The sequence below is a fragment of the Monodon monoceros genome, unplaced genomic scaffold, assembly GCF_005190385.1.
Source record: "Monodon monoceros isolate NGI ecotype Baffin Bay Population unplaced genomic scaffold, NGI_Narwhal_1 Super_Scaffold_18, whole genome shotgun sequence".
NCBI classification, from domain to species: domain Eukaryota; kingdom Metazoa; phylum Chordata; class Mammalia; order Artiodactyla; family Monodontidae; genus Monodon; species Monodon monoceros.
In genome coordinates, this window is record NW_021703774.1 from 114,312,273 (window position 1) to 114,334,617 (window position 22,345).

Genomic DNA, 22,345 nt, shown 5'->3' on the forward strand with positions numbered 1-22,345 from the left:
GAGGAGACATAGAGACACACAGGGGAGAAGGCCGTGGTGACGGAGGCAGAGATTCGAGGGATACAAGCCAAGGAATGTCCAGGGCTGCCAGGAATCACCAGACGCCAGGAAGAGGCACAGAATTCTTCCTGGAGCCTTCAGAGGGAGCAGGGCCTACAGACACCGTGATTTTAGACTCTTAGTCTCCAGAACTGTGAGAGAATAAGTGTCTGTTGTATGAGTTACCCAATTTGTGGTGATTTGTTCTGGAAGTCCTGGGAAACTAATACGGTAGGTACTGGTTAAAAGTGTCCAGTGAAAATACTTTGGGTTTTTCCTGTGAGTATGAAATATTTCAAAATCAGAAGTTGGGAAAAAATAAAAATAAATAAAATTTAAAAAATTTTAAACTTATGCATAGGAAAAAATCAAGGACATACACCAATCAACCAAATTTATCTCCCCGTAGTTGTAAAGAGTCCCTGCCCCTCGGTGACGTCTGAAATCCTCCTGCCCTCCATGTTAAAAAGTGAGCTTAATCATCTCCCTCCCTCCTTCCCAAATTTATGCTTGGTATCTTATGAGACTTTGGTTATTGGGTAGAACCGCCAGATGTGGAGAAATGGGGAGATGATTGGGAATAATACTGCTGAGTCATGGAAATGCAGTTGGCCTTCAATAGAAGTGAGTGGAGCGAAGGTTCTAAAAAGCGGGTAAAGGGACAAAACAGATCCTCTTCTCACAAGAGTGATAGACAGCATCACTTAACAAGTCAAAGTATGAGCAAAGTCAATATTGGACCTGGATTGGGCCAAAGGAACAAAGAAGGTGTTGGCTTCACATAGAAAGGGACGTGCCAGTGGAGGAGAGGGGTCGGACCTGTCACTAAGCTTTCTATCATCTAAGAAGGTTATTTAGTCTGTGGACTTGGAACTGGTCTTCCTGGGTCTGGATTCAGGGTGTCTCTTACTCTGCCTCTGTGAGTTTAGAAAACTGGGGATAATAATCGTACTTTTGCAGGGTTGTTGTAAGAAATGTAACTGCAAAATACTAAGGAGAGTTCCTGCCACCCAGCATTATGCACGTTTGACTCGGACATTCTTCTTGAATCTCGGGCCTGGGTTAGGTACCTGGCTTCACCCACTAGTCTCAAACCATGGTGGATGCAGAAGCAGTGACTTAGAGTTTAACCCTGAAATTTTGGAATGATCACGCCCAGTATTTCAAGGTATGGGGAAAAGAATTCTGCAAACGGTACAACGACGGATAAAATTTTATTTTCTCCTTTGAAGTGTTTGTAATTTTCCAAATGTTTTACAATAAGGTAGTGCCAATTTGATAGTCAGAAAAAATGAAAGAACTAGCCATGTCCTTTTTACTCCTCATCTTCCCATCGAAAAAATGGAGGTGGTAGAAATAATGGTGGGGAGGAAAGATTATGTGTTTTGTTTTAAAGAATAAGAACATCAGTTAAGAAGCAGAAGCACTCAGATGTCCCGCAGCCCCTGCCCCAGACCTGCCCGGGCAGCTGACACTGGGGCTGGTTGCTCAGTAGGTCAGGGGAGACTCAGCGGAAAACTCGTAAAAATTAAAAAAAAAAGACTCAGGTTGACTTTAGTGAATCATTCTGATGAAAACACACAAGCTCAAAGAGGAAAGCAAAAGGATATCAACAAGTTTGGATGTTTATTTAATGTGGATTTATGGGCTTCATTAAAAAAAAAATTGATTAACAATAACTTCCAAACAAAACCCGACGTGTATATGGTTGAAACTAAAATTGATAAACACTTCAGCAGTCATTGCACTGTCCCAGGTTTCAGAACTGTAGATCCCTAAGTGCTTTTTCATAATTTAATCCATTTTTAAAAGGGCACAATGACTAGGGAGTATGGTAGAAAAATGTTATTAGAAATATAAATATATGAAGTATCTGACTTAATGACTACCATATTGATCGCTGAATTTATCCATGTCTCTGTGTAAACAAATTAAAAAAATCCCTTCTTGACACACATGATGGTCACAGATTCTTAGACACTTAAGAATCTTAAGAGGGCCCTTAAAGTATATCCAATCCAGCTCTCTATGCAAAGCAGGCATTATAACGCAATGTAAGTGATGAGTAGTCAGGCCCTTAGATGAGGTCTTCAGAACTCTGTCTGAACCACCCTCGTATTACCCAAAGCTGTAATAAATTGAATCATAGCACCTGCTTTTTTTTTTCCTTTATGCCACTTATCACAATTGTGACACCATTTTTCACTAGTGTGATTTTTGTTCATTGTCTAGCTTTCCACTGGACCGTAAATCTTTGAGGGCAAAAATTGTGATGACTTTGCTTGCTGCTGTATCCCTAATCCCTTCTACATAGCCTGGAACTCATCAAGTATTTGTTAAATTAATGAACACGGCTTTGGATTCTTCTCCCAATTTTAACACTACTGGAAACTAAAGGTCATTGAGGTGTTCCTCAAAGCTGATAAATGTCAGTGTCAAGAATCAGACCCAGCTTCATTTGACCACAGAGGCCATGCCTGTCCTAGCAAGCTTCTGGGCCACCCAATTAGTTTAAAGGGAACCTATGAATTAAGCAATTTCAAATTAATAGCATGAATTTACATTCAATTCCTGCTCCCTCTCTCCAAAGCTAATAAAATGTGAATTTCAAATCTGAGTTTTAATTTTCTACAAGATGGTACTAATGCCACCTCTGGGCCTCGGTGCTTTTCTAATGCTTTACGTTATATATTTCAATGTTTACACATGCTCACCATCCCTAATCATCTCTATGGCTGTCTTTTTTCCTCTAATCAGAACCTTACAACACAGTTTAAATCAATGGTGTGCTGCAGTCAGCTTGTACTGGCTCCCAGAACCCATGGTTAAATTTTCAGGGAGTTTGTGAGCTGGATGTCAAGCCACAGCCATTATTAAAAATTAAATCTACAAAAAATAAATTATATGAAAAACAAATGAAATTTCAGTGGAGAAAAATAAGCTTTTAAATAAATGGTGCTAGAACAATTGGACATCCACGGGCAAAAAAATAACTTTGACTTAAAACCTCATACCATACAAAAATATTAACTCAAAATGGATTGTGGATTTAAATTTAAAATGCAAAATTTTAAAACTTTTATAAGAAAACATAGGAGAAAATCTTTAGGATCTAAACCTACACGAGGAGTCCTGAGACATTACATTAAAGGCATGATCCATAAAAGAAAGAATTGATAAATTTACCTTCATCAAAATTTAAGATTTTTGGGGGCTTCCCTGGTGGCGCAGTGGTTGAGAGTCCGCCTGCCGATGCAGGGGACCCGGGTTCGTGCCCTGGTCTGGGAAGATCCCTACGTGCCACAGAGCGGCTGGGCCCATGAGCCGTGGTCGCTGAGCCTGCGCGTCCGGAGCCTGTGCTCCGCAACGGGAGAGGCCACAACAGTGAGAGGCCCGCGTACCGCAAAAAAACAAAAAAAAGTTTATGTAATGTATGGTTCTATATTTAAAACATTCTGGATATTTATTGTTATATTCACAATAGACATGGAGAACAGATTAAGGGTTATGAGAGACGAGGATGGAGTGGTGACAGTCTAAAGAGAAAACGCAAGGGAATTCCTTTGTGATGATGGGACATTTATGTATCCTGAATGTCCTGGTGGTTATACAAATCTATACATGGGATAAAACTGCACACATACCACACATGTACACAAACACACACACCCAACAAACGAATCCATATTAAAATGGTGATAGCTGATTAATGTCTTTAGTAGTATTGTATGAGTCTCAATTTCCTGTTTATGGTATTGTATTACGGTCATATAAGATGTCAACACTGGGGGAAGCTGGGTAAGGGGTATGTGGGACCTTGTACTATTTTTGCAAATTCCCGTGTGTCTATAATTACTTCAAAATAAAAAGTAAATGAAACAAATGCAGAAGAAATAAATACTAAGACATCACTTTCTAATTGCTTTACAACATTTTAGTATTAACTATGCCTTGAACTTATTCACATCCACTCTATGCTGGTTATATCAGTCAGCTCAGGCTACCATAACACAACACCAGAGACTGAGTGGCTTAAACAACAGACATTTCTCACAGTCCAGGAGGCTGGGGAGTTCACGATCAAGGTGCTGGGCAGATCTGGTTGCTGGTAAGAGCTCTTTTCCTGGCTTGTAGATGACAGTCTTCTAGCTGCGGCTGTGTCCTTACATGGCAGAGAGCAAGCAAGCTGTGGTGTTTTTTCCACTTCTAATAGGGACACTAATCCTATCATGGGAGCCCTACCCTCATGACCTCATCTTAATTTAATTACCTCCCAATGGCCCCACCTTCAACTACAATCACACTAGGAGTTAGGGCTTCAACATACAAATTTTAGGGGGATACAAACATTCAGTCCATAACAGTGGAAATATCATACAAGTTCTGCTACTATGCCTCTCTTCCCTACTCTGCATTCAATGATATCTCATTGGTAGCTGGAAACCAGCCATATGAGAGTGTTTATATCACAGAAATAAGTACGCACTACAAATCAGAACTTGGTTTATTGTACAGCTGATTGCAAAAAAAGTAATGGAGAAAATGTTAATATTGTAAATTAAGCTTTAAAGTGTGCTATGTCTGTAACCATTACATCATGAATAGCATCAAATTGAAAAAAGTCTTCTATTATTTGAAAACTATTGTTTGATTCTGCAAAGAAGTTACGTTTTGATTCAGGTTTGTCCTGAGTGAGAAAAGTTCCAACATTGGTCTTTTTTGTTTCTCTTTCTTCTAATTAGGTAACCAAAAATATCAACCACATTCATGTTGGGACTATACTCATTCATTAATTGCAACCACAGATTGTCTACAGACACAAGAATTTTGAAAAAATCAATGAAAGCATTCTGTGAGGATCAGTTGGCTATATGGAATTTACAACAAAGCGTATTGTATATTAGTATCTTATTAGTAGTAGTATTAGTATTTTATTATTATTTCTAAAGTGTGTACTGCCTTTATAGCAATAAAATTCATAATAAACTGAAGCATGGACATATGCACATTTTAAAAGAGCGCTAGTATGTAAACATTTACTGGCACAATGCTAGTTTAAGTCCAATCCTCTCTCTTACTTCAGTGGAGACAAATCACCACTCCCCTTTAAAGTGGTGATGTAGGTTACCTGTGCCACATCAGGATTTTACCATTTGCAGATGTTCTGTTTCTGGGAGACTGATTTGACTCCCTGTATGTTCAGATATGTATGTTCAGAATCAACGACCTCCTACAACTGTAAACCCTTTTGACTTTACAGGAAGATGCTCTAGTTTCTCCCATGAAGAGTCTCTCGCTGTGGGCTGGGTCAGTTCCACTTTGCTTTTAGGTTAGATGCCAAATTTCCAAGTTTTCTAGTGGTTTTTCCATTTCTTTTGGTATAACAATATCTGAAAGCAAGATTTCTTTACAACTGGTGGTTCATGGGATTAGTCACCTTGGGCCTTTACCTACTAAATATTTTACACTCAGTGTCCCTTTGCTGTGGCATATACTGGTCAGAGATCAAACTTCCCAACCAATTTGCTGTTGGTTCCATGTGTAGCTACTTTCGGGCTCTGTGCTTCTGTTTATTCTGGAAGGCCTTTCACCCCGATTCCAGTGCCCAGCACCTACCCTTCTATCGAGGTTCAGTTCAGCTACCTTGCCTTTCCTTTCCTAATCCATTCAGTATGGAAAAAAATCATCCTTTTCTCTGAATTCCTCAATATAGCCAAATCTTTCTTCTGACATCTTCTCCCTTATACTGCTGTCACATATATCTGTGGCTTATGTCAGAGGTTTCTATTATCTCCTTGAGGAAGAGCTCTTCCCTAATTTATTTCTAAATCCCACCATGGTGACTAGTTTAATGCCCGTACATAGTTAAGACTTTTGAAAAATTGGTTCAGCGGAATGAGTGGGCTATATGTCACTAAATGAACAAGTGAGTTCATCTCCTTAAGCCTCAGTTTTCTTACCTGTAAGTTAGGAATGATAATCAAGAGATTATATCTTATAGTTATTGTAAAAAACAGAGATAAGAAAAAAAAAAACAAAACAGAGATAAGATATATAAAATGACTAGCACAGTGCCTGGTTAATGGTGGCTGCTCAATAAATGGTGTGTGTGTGTGTGTGCGTGCATGTAATACATAGGATACACATATAACATAAATATGTGGTATATATAATTACCATTGCTGGCACTATCATTACCATATGACTATTATTGATACCAGGTTCAAGTTTCAGTGAGTGTGTCTATGAATTCTCTAGCACAGCGTGGTGTAAGAGCTTAGGCCTGTAAGTCAGGAGTCAGACAGAAGACGCAAGTTTTCATCTCAGTTCTGCCCAATGTTCATGATCTTGGGCTAGTCAACCTCCCTGGGCTTCAGTTCCCTTATCTGCAAAATATGTGTGTGAATGCAAGGAGAAGGCTGAGCCTCTTTGAAGGTCTGTCCCTCCACAATACCACTGGCAAGTCCCCTTGGTTGAACTGGGCTCCCAGTGACAGGCAGCACACTGCCTTCAATAACTGCCTCTCTCTAAACCCTCAGCAACGGGCTAAGTACCCTCTGGCAAGGCTGTCTCGCTGATGTACGCATGGGTGCAGAGATCCCCAGCCATTCCACTTGTTGACTTTACTGGCTGGAGAAGGATTATTTCCTTCTTCATTCTGTGACTACAGTGAACATTTGGAAGTTGTAGAGGAAAAAATCAATGCCAGAGAGTTCTGGAGGTGACGTATCTAATACTTTTTCTCTTGGCAAGTCATTGCGGGGGGGATGCCTCTCAAGTTGATCACTCTGATGACAGTGCACCAGTGCATCCTCCCTGCAGACCCCATGTGACACAGGGCTGGGTACCTCAATTGCAGAGGCAGGAACACAGAAGTCCAGAATAACCGGGTGTCTCAGCTGGGAGAGGCCTGTCTAGTCTAAGCATTCGATTTTACACATGAGGAAACTGAAGGTCAGAGGGGCCAAAGGACTCCTTCAAGGTCACAGAGCTAGTTAATGGAAGAGCTGGGTCTAGGAAGTGCACCTCCTGGAGTCCCGGCTCACAGCTTCTGCTCCCACTTCAGTCCCACCTGCTGTGGGCCAGCATCACGGCCGGCCAGGAGCCTCTCTGATGGCAAAAGTGAGTTCCAAACAGGCACCAATGAACATTGTCTTCTCCCCTGCCCCCCAGGTCTCAAATAAAATCTGACTGTTGGAGAGAGTTGAAGTTGGCTTTGGGAAAAACTAATTCCAATTTTTAACTCCCATGAGAACAGTGAAAATTGTTGTCTTTAATGCATATGCCACCCCATCCTGGATGTGATTATTCAGGAGCAGTGAGCAACTGGTGCCTCAGGGGCCCTTTTCCTTTTCTGGCTGAGCACAGACCCAGCAACGCACCTCAGGGCGTGGCTTACAAGAAACAGTAGTTATGTTTTCTGTAACGTATCTGCCCAGACTCAGATGGCAGCTGCTGACCGTGAGCTCCTAGAGAAGAGTACAGCTCAAGCATCAACCTGGCACAAGAGCCAGCACCTGGAAGACATTCAAAATGTTGGTTGGATGAGTCCAGAAAGTGTCACTCATGCTGGTGACCCCAATGTCACAGAATATGTAGAATATGAAAAGGCTCTTTTCATATAATAATAGCTGCCCTTTAACAAGTGAAGATGAGGTTGAAAACGAGTCATTTGAGCTTAAGGAAGCTTATGGTTCTTGATATGTTTTGGAGTAAGAAAACCAGACATACATTTTATCAGATTCACTATAGTGGGAGTAGTCACACGGGAGGAAGGGAAGTAGAGTGAGAAGTATATTCTTGTTTATAGGCTTATTTCAATAGTTTTCTTTCTCTCTTTTTTCACTCATTAATCAAATGACGTGTGGGATGACCTGGAGTCTCTAACATTGGAATATGGTGCTATTCTGGAAATCTGTGCTCTGGGGCTTGGTAGGAGATGTAGTGTTCCCATTTACTCTCTCTCTCTCTCTCGTTCTCACTGGCCAGTTCTCTTTCTTTGAGGGGATGTTGGTTCTGAGGAGAGAAATCAGGGAGCTGATCACTTAGGTGGGAGGAGCTTACAGGAGTCAGAAAGTCTTCCGAGGCAGAGACGTCTATGTCCCACTTCATGTCCCCTTGCTGGCCCAAAATCCCTTAGGTTGGGATAATGTGGCTGAGTTACAATCAATGAAATGTGGAAGAAGTGTCACGAGGGCACTTCCCGGCCCCTACAGACATGTGGGGAAACTTTTGGCTTCCTTTTTTCTTGACACAGCAACCTTGCAGGCCACAGGATAGGAGAGGGTCACCTGATTCACTCTGGACTTTGAGTGCAGAATAAAATCCTCAGTGTCTTAAACAATTTACTCATTGAGGTTTATTTATTACTGAAGCATAGTCTACCTTATCCTGACCTTTCTTCTAACTTATCAAGCCCATTGCATCTGAGGATGACAAGGTGGGGCAGAATGCAGGACAGGAGACTTCTTCAGGATTCAACGTTTTGCATTTCTTTTTTAGAGATCCTCTCCTGTTATCCTGCTTAGAAACATGAATGTGTCAGCGCAGGATACAGGGATTTGAGGGGAATTTATACACATGCCCAAATTTTCTCTTCTGGCCCTAGTTTCCCCAAGTGTTCCTTTCTTGTTTTAATATGTACTAAAAAAAAAACACCCTTATAAGATAAAAGATAAACTTTGAAGGTGAATAAAATACTTTGGTAAACTTTCAATAATTTTGTAACTTTTTAATAATCATGATCTTTTAACTTTAACAATCCCTCATTTAAAGTTACTAATTTTCCTTAAGAAAACAGGGGATAAGCTTCATGACATTGGTCTTGGCAGTGATTTCATGGACCTGACATCAAAAGCATTGGCAACAAAAGCAAAAATAGACAAGTGGGCTTACCTCAAACTAAAAAGCTTCTGCACAGCAAAGAAAACAATCCTATCTCCTGTCTCATTTCTTTTTCCTTCTCAGCCTTTCAGCCCCACTCCTTCCTTCTGAATTACATAGCCTTATGGTTAATCATTTCAATGTGCAGATTAATTCTGGGTCTTCATGTCCTGTCCGCAGCTGACAGAAATGAAGGTAATGAAGGAAGAGAAGATTCTGAGTCATTTACCTCTCCTCCCCCAAGACATTTTTTATTAGATATCACAAAGCAAAGAAATCAAACCCCTGTGCCATTGATCAAGCCATGTTCAGGCTCTAGATTGCCAACTGGTAGATACTCCTTGACTGCTCCAAATTATAGATTTAAGTCCTTACAAAACAGGGATCTACTTCTGTGGGAAGGAGAACAGTTCTGCGATAAAGTGTTGGTTCAGTTATTAGCAGACCAAGTACTCCCACACTTGACACACCAACCCCACACACCATGTCTGTGTCAACTAAAGTAGGGACTCCAGTGTCCCTCAGAGGGCAAAGGTTCACAGTACAGATGCCCACTCACAATCCCCAGCTGTGAAAGCATCAATTCCTGCAACATCAGCAGTTCAGAATGTTCTAATTAATCCATCATTAATTAGGTCCAAAGACATTCTTATTACCACTAACATGGTGTCATCACAAAATACTGCCAGTGAATCATCAAATGCATTGAAAATAAAATGTGAAGATGATGATGACCATGATAATTTGTAATCTAGCCTTGATGCATGTAACATGCATACTTGGTTTTAAATCCATTGTACTGAGGTTAAACATGCATGCTGGCTGTTTCCAGGCTGTGTTTTAGAAAAACAGTATTTAATGAGTAAATATGGTTATCATAATTTTCAATTAAAAAAAAAAGAAGATACCAATTGAGTTTCTTACTACAACATCTGAAATAAAAACTAATTTTCCTCTTGAAAAAAAAATAAATAAAGTTACTAATTTAGTTTAAAGAGTTGTTGAAATAAATGTCTAGGTCCAAGATGGAGCTGCTTCTGCCTGGGGTGCCATGTCAGCAAACTGAAACATGTAACTTTCAAGTCCCTATAAATGTTCCACTTGACCAGAAATGCAGTATATACAGTCAACCAATCCCCACATGCCAAGCCAACTCGGGGCTCTATACATATTCCCTTTTCCTTATTCATTTAAAATTTCCCTTCTCTATTCCTCATTCTTTATCCTATAAAAGCTTCCTGCCTTCCAGTCCATTTTGAAGTTCTCTGGACCCTTGGGAATGGAGACTGCTTGCTTCATGAAGTGTTAAATAAAGTTTGTATCATCTAAATTGTCTTCTTTAATTATTTTAAGAGAGCTTAATCTCTACTTATTTCCTGTTACATGATAGAGAAGAAATTTCTTTTTTTTAATACATTTATTTGTTTTATTTATTTATTTTTGGCTGCTGTGCGCAGGCTTTCTCTAGTTGTGACAAGTGGGGGTTACTCTTCATTGTGATGCATGGGTTTCTCATTGCGATGGATTCTTTTGTTGCAGAGCATGGGCTCTAGGTGCATGGGCTTCAGTAGTTGTGGTTTGTGGGCTCTAGAGTGCAGGCTCAGCAGTTGTGGCCCACGGGCTTAGCTGCTCCGTGGCATGTGGGATCTTCCAGGACCAGGGCTCGAACCCATGTCCCCTGCACTGGCAGGTGGATTCTTAACCACTGTGCCATCAGGGAAGCTCCCAGAAAAAATGTTTTTAAAGCTACAGGATACAGCTTTTAGACCAGGATTATTTATATTATCATCCACCTGGATGTATAAAATATTATTCATCCTAAACTTCAGTTAATGTCTAATAAAAAAAAAAAGGAAATTCAGGAATTCTCGACCTGGTTGCATTTTTATTCTCAAAGTTAGTCTGTTGCTAATAAATAAATTATTGTTATGAATTTGAATTGTTGCCCATGCAGACTGGAATCATGGATAACTGAGTAAATAAAAATGTGTTTGAGTTTGGATCAGTACGTTTTATGAGCCTAGAATTTCACAAGAGGAACTGAACTCAGCTAGTACTTCTGAAACCAGGGCCCCTGCTAAAACCGAGTTCCCCTGACAAGTATGATTAACCTCTCTATCTAAAACTTAATTCCCTTTCTTGTCCCACCCCTGTTCCCCTCAGGAGTAAGAAGTATTAAAGAAAAGGGGGGGATTGAAATTGAGCAGGACCCTGTGAGGCCCTCCCATGTACAAAAGTGTCTGTGTTCCTCACCCTTTCTTGTCTGTAGGAAAGATTTTAGTCTCCTATGCCTTCCCTGAGCTCCAAAGAGAAGACTCAAACGGTTACTAATTAGAGAAGTGATGGAATGCAGAAACAAAGGAAAAGCAATTAAACAAGATAGCTTGAACCACAGTTTAGTGATAAGACAGAATCCTCCTGAAGGAATATACATAACAATCTGATGCATATCTTTGAGTTGTTATGCAGAAATTAAGACCCCTGACCAGGTGGAGGATGGTGACAACGTGCTGACCCCAGTCTGGTTGGAACCAGAAAGTTGATTGAGATTCCTGAAATTCCACCTTGTCACCTAACCACCACCCTAATCAAAAGAAAGTCATGCACCCTGCAACCCTCACCCCAATGTTGCCTTTAAAAACCTTCCCTGAAAAGCATAGAGGAATTTGGGTCTTTTGAGCATGAGCTGCCCATTATCCTTGCTTTGCACCCTGCAAATAGACACTGTACTTTCCTTCACAGAAGTTTTGTGTCAGTTGATTGGCTTTGCTGGGCGGTGGGTGGGCGAACCCAAGTTTGGTTCAGTAACACTTCCATATACTAATTCATATCTACTTAATTTTGTAATTTGGTAGGATGCCAACCTATCCATTCAGGGATAGGCACATCTATTTGAAAATAGTTAAGTTACATGTACAAAAAAATGTATGTCTGCTTATCCTTATGTACATAGAATGCATCATTAAATTTAGACGGAAAAACATGAATCCCAAATCACTTAAATTCCTAGGTAAAGTCATCTAAAGTATTAAAACTAAACAATTTAAACTTTTTTATCATCCACAAACCATTATGGCCCACTCTTGCAAAAAAAGCTCACAAGGCAATTTGGGTTGGAGGCATTTTTCTTCTTTAACTCTTCCAAATGCAGCTTTGTATTAGCATGCTCAGTAAAGCAAGTAACACTTCCACTTGATTGCTTGAGACCATTTTTGACCCTCATTTCATTCTAGTTGGAGGTAATTACTTGCTGCTAATGCAAAGTGCTGAAGACAGCCTTAAATTCTGTTGAATTATTATGTAGATTGGGAATCAGACCTCCCAATTCTTCTCTTAAAACAGCACCATAACTCTAATCTCTACTTTGTCAAATTCAAAAGTCTACCTATTTTTGAGTGAAAACTTCTTACTTAAAATAAGATATTGGTCCTGGACCTGGTGGAGGAAATGGGTGAGTTTCTTTGGGAATGAGGTCAGGAAAGAATAAGTCAGCAATAAGGGAGGTGAAGTAGATACTTTCAGGATCTAATATACCTCAGAATTGTGAAATGTAGCTCTTACTCTCTTTTTTTCATACCTGGTGTGCTGAAAATATAATACAAGATTGTTTAGGCAATCTAAATAGCAACTCTAAATTCAACCACAGTCACTGGATAAGTTTTTGTTTTATCTGAGTCTAGATGAAAACTCTGAATATCAACTCATTTAAATTCAAACCAGTCATGTCTGTATACTAAGAAGTCATCTCTGGATTAATAGTATTTACAGTAAAATGGAACAGGGTTTCTCTTAGCCTCATTCCGGGAATGAATAAAAAACAACAGTAAAAGGCTATTTTTTCTGTGAATACCTAAATGACTTCACAGCCATTACTCCACTCAGAGGAAAAATGATTCTCATAGCACAGCGAGGGGGAGAGAATACTTGGCTTCTATTAAGAGTAATGGAGGTTGGGATGCAAAGTTCAGTTGTCAGGAAAGAAATAGTTGCCACAGGCCTGGAGAACAGGAGGAAAATTTACTAATTAGTTCTTCCTAAACCAAGAAGCTTATTGTTTAACTCTCCCTCCTTCACGAGAAAGTAAAGCACAGGATCATATATATTCCTGAAAAGGGTAAACGAAATATTTTCCAAAAATTAAAATAAGATGGCAAATGCAATAATAGAAGCTTAAATATATGGGGTTGTACATTCATTCTTTTTTCACAATGTAGAAAATTTAAGTCTACAAAATGTAGAACTATTTGACACCTGAAAAATTGGAAATAGCGAGGGATGATTTATTACCCCTGTTCCTCCCGGGAGGGCAGGGCCAAGCACATTTTCTACTGCATGCCTACTACTTTCCATTTTCTAAAATTATGCTTCTGGTCTTATCAAAACACTATTTTGACACAGCCTTTTTAATCTTCCTTTTTTTCTCCCGCAAAATCACCTCAGGCATCACAAACCCATTTTATTGGAAACCGCAATCTTGTACTTAACAACTCAGCGTTAACCCCGGGCCCTCTGGACACCCTTTATCAGGTTTAGGTGAGTCCTGGAATCTTAGAACTCCCGACGGGGCTCGGGACAGTAAGGAGGGTTTTACAGACCCTCGCCGTGTAGGGCCCACGCCACAGCTGCTTCACCCTGTGACTGGCGTGGCACTGGCACTTCTACTGAGTCAATCCCAGTTTCCCAGGAGAACCACTCTTGAGACGGGCCCAAGCTGCCCAGCAACCCCTAAGGCAGCAGTGCCACGGTCTGTCGTGAGCTTCCTGGCCTCTTTTTTTTTTACCAGAGATGGTCAGATGTTCGCCTAAGTTGGTTTTCCTCAATTTGCTAAGATCCAAATGTAAGGAAAAGACAATTTCTCCTCAGGTGAATTCTGGGGAGAAAAAGCTATAACTACAGATCCAAAAAAAATGCTGGGGGAGACAAACTGGGAGAGAGAAGCAGAGAGCGGTTTCCAGGGGAAATCGGTGTCATTAGGCTGATGCTAAAATCTCCTGTGAACCTTAAAGCTTGTCCTTATTCAAGGAAGCTGCTTTACAGGCAATGTGCTAGCTTATTTCCACAAATGAATTCATTTGGAAGGATAGTTTTTCAGATTATAATTGACTCATTCATTCATTTGCTTGCCAGTGAGTATATACTCAATAACTGCATATGCCAGACTCTGTGTAAAGCCCTGAGGATACACAGTGAGCAAATGGACAAGCATCCCTACCTCCATGTGGCTCACATTCTCAGGGGTGGGTAGGGGGTGCAGAATAAATAATTAGGTGGATAAGAAAGGAAGATAGAGAGGGGGCAATCTAACTTATTCTTGGTACCTTAAATACTTTTCATACTCAGCCTCCTTGGGCCTATGATTAAACAAAAATTCTTTGCTAAACAAAGCTTTCCCTTTTTCATAATAACTATCACATTTCTTAGCTCCGGATCATCTTGACCTATAAACTGTTAGCTGTGGAAGTGACCCAATAGCCATCTATTCCTCTCTTTTAAAAAGTGAAAGCAATTCCACAGGAATTGTTGCCAGCATTCTCAGACAGAACCAGGACACGTCTACTACTAGATTTCTGGCACCGTATATCAGGGGAAGCACTTCTGCATCCTACCAGGATGAAAGCTATCACCTTGGGCAGCCTTAGGGTAAGAGAAGCAGCAGTGGGGACACGCAGGCCTCCTCTCTTTTGATGGGTCTACACTCAAACCCTTGTACTCCTCAGCACACGACGACTAAATAAATTATCTGCTGGGCAGCCACAACCTTCCTGCTGCACCCTACGTGTGCAAACTCACACCCTACTTTCGCTAAAGAACACAATATGTATTGTTGTACTCCAGAGAAATCCCATACCATTTGAAATGTGTACAACCCGAACCTTGGCCACTAACATGTCTTCATATTTTAGAACTGGTCTCCGTGAACTAGATGTACTGTCTTGTCACAATACTGAATTAAAAGCATGAATTACATACTGAGACATCGGTGGGGGGGGGAGGGGTGCGGGCGGAAGCTTCTGGTTAAGCTCTCATGTTACTTGTATCTGATTGTTCATGGATGGAATTCGATAGCCTTCTCCCCAGCCTGCTAGAAAGAGCTGTGGTGTTGGGGGCACCTGGATTTAGAAGTACTTCAGGACTGCCTGCTGTAGGCCCTGTCATTATGTTGATGGTAATGTGAACTCCTCAGCATGAGAACTTATATGCCACAAAGATAAACTCAGGTCTATTTTAGAAGGAGCTGCCAACCAACTTTTCTGAATGCTGCCTGTTATACGTTCAGTGCAAACCACTGAGCACAACACCGTATGTTTAAGAAGGAACAGAGGCACTTCCTAAGAGACCTGTGTGATACCAGAAATTACCCAATGTCTGACTCATCACCCAAGCTTACCGAGTTGACAATCCTGACATTTGGTCACCATAGCCACAGCTTCTGTATCTTGCCTCCAACTGCTACTTAACTAAAGCTGTGCCCAGTAATGACAATTTTTAGTTAATACTCGCAATAAAAATGCTAATTTTTTGAGGCTCCAAATAAAAGTTTTCAGTGAATCTCTACAAGCCTAACTAAGCCATCCAGTGAAACCAGCTATGATTGTCAGGCTTACGATTTTTTTTTTTTTTTTTGCGGTTCGCGGGCCTCTCACCGTTGTGGCCTCTCCCGTTGCGGAGCACAGGCTCAGGACGCACAGGCTCAGCGGCCATGGCTCACGGGCCCAGCCGCTCCGCGGGATGTGGGATCTCCCCGGACCGGGGCACAAACCCGTGTCCCCTGCAGCGGCAGGCGGACTCTCAACCACTGCGCCACCAGGGAAGCCCAGGCCTATGATTTTTGTGTTTGGATTTTATTTTTATTATGAACCCAAAAAGGCAGGTGGCAGAAAAGTGAGGAGCCAGCGAAGACAAAATAGGTACACTCCAAAGCTTGTAACTAAGCTTGGCATGAAAGGGAAAGGTGTTTGCAGCTGCCATGTGGTGTGGACCTAACTTATCATCATTTTCATCAAATGTGAGGTGAGGTATTTCGAAGAGAGGCAGTGTAGGTACAGCAGACTTTTCCAGCTGGGGCAAAAGACCAGATTTGGCTTTCCAGTTTACCACTCACTATGTGACTTGGGCAAGTTATTTTACTTCTAAGGATCTCAGGTTTCCTCACCCTGAGGGAGCCAGATGACATCATTTCTAAGGTCCCTTCCATTTAATACATGTTTGAAACAGCCTGTCATAAAAAAGCACACTAACACATGTCTGTGTGAGCTAACATTTATTATTATTTGATATGTACAAGTACCACACTTGTGCTCCATTATGTCCGTCTTATTTGTTTATGAAGACTTCAGGGCCTAATAAGCGTAATAATACTGACAACAACTAGTATTTATTGAACACTTATTTCATGCCAGGTTGCATACTAATGGGTCTGGCTTTACCTGAACTCAGAAGTCCTTCCTCTCTAACATCTGGTCACCACAGCCACATCTTCTGTATCTTGTCTCCAACTGCTCCTTAAACTAGAGCTGTGCCCCGTAATAACAATTTTAATTTAATACTCATAATTAAAATGTTAACTCTGTTAAATGCCTCAAATACAAGTTTTAGTGAAACTATACGTGCATAACTAAGCTACACAACTCAGTGAAGCTGGCTATGGGTGCCAGTCTTATGATACCTGAGTTTCACACGCATTTGCACGTGCATAACTAAATAATCATCACAGTGACTCTATGAGGGAGGTACTCTGATTACTCCCATTTTCAGATAAGGAAATTGAGGCCTGTAGAGGTTCATTAACTTATGCAAAGTCATTCAGCAAGTAGGTGGCAGTCATGATTCAAATTCCGGAGACTTACATTTACTGGAATATAAATTCCATGAAAGTAGCAACTAGGTCTGTCTTGTTTGCCTCTGCCTCTCCAGTGTCTGCCACACGGCAGGTGATCAGTAAATACTTGTGGAATGAATGAATGTCTAACGCATATCCCTTACTCTCAACGACTCTCCCGGATACATCATATAATCAACCCTCTCAGTGATCTTGTAAGAGGCTGCAAGGGAGACCCCACTTGTGAGCACAGGTAGATTAGCATAATTCTAACTCCACTCTTGGAAAACCAAGTGAAACCAGTGCACATTTTGTAGACCCTGGGCCCCCTCCTCCTGCACAAAGGATGATGGAGCTGTGGGATATTTGTGTCAGGGAATAAGCCTGCTTTCCTTGGCCTTTGCTCTGGAAATGACATTCCCATTGACAGTGGGTCCTGATTTTGCAAGGAAAAGTCAGCTGTTTGATCAGTTGTGTGAGTGACCATCTCTTGTGGGAGCTATGATTGGTTTTCGTCCTGCCTCTGCCTTTTGACCACCAATAAGACTGTTTCGCTTTCCTATCACCAGAACTGGCTCCCTGTTAATGCATTTCCAGCCCTAACAGAAGAGAAATGAGAAGGGAGATGGCGTGAGTGTCCCCATGGCACTCAACCTGCTAACACTAATGTTGAGCAGGGCCATCCATCCCGTTAGAGTTGACAGAGCATCCCTGAGACAGAGCGGATGCCACAGCTGAAGCCGCAAGCGCCCAGAGTGCAGCCATGTCCATCCAAAACACAAGTATGAGAAGGCAGCCTCCTGGAGGAGAGGTTTGCTGCAAATTGAAAATATTCAGCTCTGTGGAATCCTAGCGGATTGATTGTTTAGTAAATATTTCATTGAGAACATCAGCTGTGGAATTTGGATGCTTAAGTGATGCAGATAATTAAATGTAAATAATTAAAAATTAATAACGTTTGAAATGTTAAGTATAATGAGACAGGCGATATATCAGTAATAAAGGGGTTTCATTCATCCTGAAGATCCGCTCACCGCCTTCACGGCTGGGTCACAACAGAGATGGCCTGCGTCAGTTCCTGGCTGTTCCGGGGATGCAACCCTTCATTCCAATTTGGCAAAAGCACTGCCAACAGATGCTTTCTGGTCCTCGTCACTATAGTACGGGGATCTTTACAAAGGCTCTACCCAGAGCAGTTACTGGGGTGTGTGTGAAGAGGGGCAGGGGAGATTCTGTAAATGTATTGCCAGAAATCATACCTCCAGTCCGAGGGCGCTAGAACCGAAACAAAGACGAATCCACGTTTGTTTAGTGAATTATGTAATGGAAATAAGCTCCCTGGAGAGTTGTTCCATTTAGTCTTTTCTCCTGCTCTCGCTCTCTCATCTTCAATCATTTCCCTTTTCCTCTCCAGTAGCTACTTGTCTTCAGTCTAAAAATAGTATGCTCAAGTGTTCCTCGTCGTACAAAGAGAATTCTCTCAACGTGCCTCCCTGTAAAAGCTGCTCCTCTCTTCTTTGTTTCCCCATCAAATTTCTTGAAAGAGTGGAGCACGTTCCCTCCTCCCTCTCTGCAGCCCCGTTTCCCTGTGTGGCAGCCTGCCCCTGCCCTCACCATACCATGCACAAACTGCTCCTGGCAGAGCTACCAGTGCTGTACTGCTCCATAAATCCAATGCTCTCTTAGGACCTCTCCACTGCATCTCACACGCGTGACTCTGCTTTTCTGAAATCCTCCCATCCTCTGGTTTCAGCTCTAACATTTTCTTCCGATGCTCCATCTACCTTTCCGGTGACCACTTTTTAGTTCCTGGCCTGCCCTCAAAAGTGAGCTTTTCCCCTAAATTCTTTTCTTCTCTACACAAGGGTCTGCAAGTGAAAATCCAACAGAGAGAAAGCAGGAAACATAAACGTGTGGAATGGTTGGGATAGGAGGGGGTGTAAAGACAATAGGGAGTGGTGCAGGCTGTGGCTAACGGATACTGAATACCCTCGTGCTAAAGCCATTCAAATTGGAATACAGTCATCTTGATCTTTTCAGGGCCCTTGCTGAGAGCAAGGAATTGCAAGCATAAATATTATTGGTTGGGTAGGACAGAGGAGGAAAAGCAATGTTTCTTTTATGTGTCCCCCTGGTGAAGATGAGACTGATATCAGTACCTGGGACAGGTTCGTGTTCGTTTTCTACTGGTTTTTCTCATGGTTTTCTACTGGTTTTTTCTCATGGTTTTCTACTGGTTTTTTCTCATGGTTTTCTACTGTTTTTTTCTCACTGGTTTTTTCTCATGGTTTTTCTACTGTTTTTTTTCTCATGGTTTTCTACTGGTTTTACTCCTGACACCAAGGAGTAACAGCTGCTGAGCACAAAGTACACAAAGTACATTCATTCCCTGTTCTTCCTTTAAGCCTGCATACACTCTGGTGTTTACCAGAGTGTTTACCAGGTAAAGGGTGTTTACCTTAATTAGTACATTTGCTCTTTCTTCTTCAACTCAGCGGCCTCAACCCTTCCTCACACCACCTTCTATCAAGCTGTTAGTCATTCTCTTTTTTAAAAACATTTATTGAGAATTTAAAATGGTTTTAAACCGTGAATGAAAGAAAATATTTGCAAATTATATAGCTGATAAGAGGTTAATATCCAAAGTATATAAGGAACTCATACAACTCAATAGCAAAAAAACACAAACAATTCAATTAAAAAATGGTCAGAGGAACCGAATAGGCATTTTTCCAAAGAAGACGTACAGATGCCAAGAGGCACATGAAAAAGTGCTCAACATCACTAATCATCAGGGAAATGCAAATGCCATCACCTCACACCTATCAGAATGACTGTCATCAAAAAGACAAGAAACAACAAGTGTTGGTGAGAATGCAGAAAAAGGAAACGTTTGCACACTGTTGGTGGGAATGTGAGCTGGTGCAGCCACTCTGGAAAACAGTACGAAAGTTCCATTAAATAAAACTACCATATGATCCAGCAATCCTACTTCTGGGTACATAGCCAAAGGAAATAAAAACAGGATATCAAAGAGAGATCTACATTCCCGTATTTACCCCAGCATTATTTGCAATAGCCAATTGTGCCCATCAGCGAATGAATGGATAAAGAAGGTGTGGTATATATACACAATGGAATATTACCCAGCCATGAGAAAGAGGGAAATCCTGCCATCTGCAACAACGTGGATGGAACTTGAGGGGACTGTGCTATGTGAAACAAGGTGGACAGATAAAAATAAATACTGCATAATATCACTTATATGAGAAATCTTTTAAAAAATGCCAAACCCTTAGAAACAGAGAGTAGAAAAGTGGTTGCCATGGGCTGAGAGGGGGTGGATTAGGGGGAGAAATAGGAAAAAGTTGGTAAAAGGGTACAGACTTTCAGCTATAAGACCAATAAGATTTGAGGCTTTAATGTAAAACATAGTGGCTATTGTTAATAACACTGTATTGTAAAATTGAAATTTGCTAAGAGAGTAAAACATAAATGTTCTCACCAAAAAATATTATTAGGAATTTAACATGCTTTTTAACTGTGCTGATAATTTAATAAGAGTATTTTTATTTTTATTAATGTTCTGGTTACAAACATGGGTTTCGAGTGATTTGCCTCATCCTTATCTCCCCCATAAAGTCCTATTATTTTAATGTGTGATTTTACAAAACTTTGGTCTTTCAGAAAAATCTTTTATTGTCAAATCATCAAAAACAAGAATCAAAAATAAATGACAAGCAAAACTAAAAACACCTGCAGGGCTAGTTCAGGACCTCTGCTCTACAACCCCTCCTGAAGTAATCTTATCCTTTTTTATATTTTGGCTTCTATTAACCACTGCTTTGTTGCTGATCCCCAGACCTATATTCTCCAGCCCAGGCCACTCGAGAGGGAGATGATATTTGATTATCTACAAAACATCTCAATGTGGCATCTCCAAGGAATGTGCCCAGAATGAGCCTCCTAAACACCCCTCCCCCACCAACGACAAACAGGCACACACACAGGCCCAGCTTCCTTCCTGTTCTAAGTTGGGAGTGTGACTTCAGACGCAGTTTTTTTTTTTTTTTTTTTCTTTCTTTTTTTGCGGTACGCGGTCCTCTCACTGTTGTGGCCTCACCCGTTGCGGAGCACAGGCTCCAGACGTGCAGGCTCAGTGGCCATGGCTCACGGGCCCAGCCGCTGCGCGGCATGTGGGATCTTCCCAGACCGGGGCACGAACTCGTGTCCCCTGCATCGGCAGGCGGACTCTCAACCACTGCGCCACCAGGGAAGCCCCAGATGCAGTTTTGAGTCTCTACTCTCTCCTATCTTCCACCTTCAGTGGGTCACGAAGTCCTATCAATTCTCACTTTGTTTTTGTTTGTTTTTTTCTTTTTTTTTTAAATTGAAGTATAGTTGATTTACAATGTTGTGTTAGTTTCAGGTGTACAGCAAAGTGAGTCAGTTATACATATATAAGTATCTTTTTTCAGATTGTTTAGCACAGGGAACTATACTCAATATTTTGTAATAACCTGTAAGAGAAAAAAATCAGTTCTCACTTTCCAATAGCTTTTACATTCGACCATCTGCACCTAATTCTGCTGTCACTTCCCTCGTTGGAGACTCATCTTTTGCCTGAAGAAATCCACTGTTTCTCTGAGTCCATCCCTTCTTTGCACCAGTGTAGCTTACACACTGAGGTTTCAGACAGACTGAGAGATAGACAGGAAGGGGAATTGATGGAAGATGAAATAAGCTCAACTTTCCATTCTGGACAGGATCAGGCTTAGCTCTTTATGGGCCTTTTTGAAGGGAATGAGTTATGAATTGTTATTGTTCAGCTAAATCGGAGAAGAAAAAAGTCAGACAATATCCTAAGAATCAACTAGATTTGATGGCTGTCAACAGTGAATGAGGCTGATTTTCTGAGCATCTGGCGCTTAGATGGTGGTTGGGAGATATTTGCTGAATGAAGGCTGGAACACACGGCACTGGTGCCTTAGGAACCCGCAAACTCCCTGCCTGTTGCCCCTGCACCATTTTGATTTTGGATTCTGTCTTAAAATCCTCCTATCAACAAAGAGAAAGGAGGACCTATCTGGTATCAAGTCAGAGGATGTTTATTCTCCTTCCTTGGAGAACAAGTACTGGACTGAATTTGGAGGAGTTCCTGTATCTTGGAGGTGCCAGGGAACTGATGATGGAGTATGGGAATGACTTTGTCAACAAGGGGATACTTTCTTTTCTAGTTTTATCCCTTTTCTTCTAGTCATACTTCTGCTTCTACCCAAAGGAAGCTCTCTGAGCCTGAAAGTGTTCAAGTATTAGTTAATTATGCTTAATAAATAAGTCAGAAATTATTTGTCTACTTCTATGATTTTAAAATTTCCATTTGAAATGGTTAGCTGGAGCAAATTTCTCTACTTCAGATTCACTCACTAACTTCCAATTACCTGACTGTTTATGAATAAGCTTCTCACCTGGCATTTAAATCTCTTCATAATAGCGCCCTACTTACCTGTCGACTTTCAGCCCTCAAATTCATTTACATAAGGACTGGCTGGAAACCACCAAGTTCTATGCTGCTTTTGGAACATATCCTATGTGTGCCCTTTT

General features: G+C 41.2%; 1 protein-coding gene and 1 pseudogene across 1 annotated transcript in view; one reads left to right on the plus strand and one right to left on the minus strand.

Moving 5' to 3' along the window:
- The window catches only part of ST6GALNAC5 (ST6 N-acetylgalactosaminide alpha-2,6-sialyltransferase 5), a 173,210-nt gene that overhangs the window by 80,809 nt on the left and 70,056 nt on the right, over positions 1-22,345 (minus strand). The window lies entirely within an intron of this gene.
- Positions 8,958-9,672, plus strand: LOC114899770 (annotated as a pseudogene).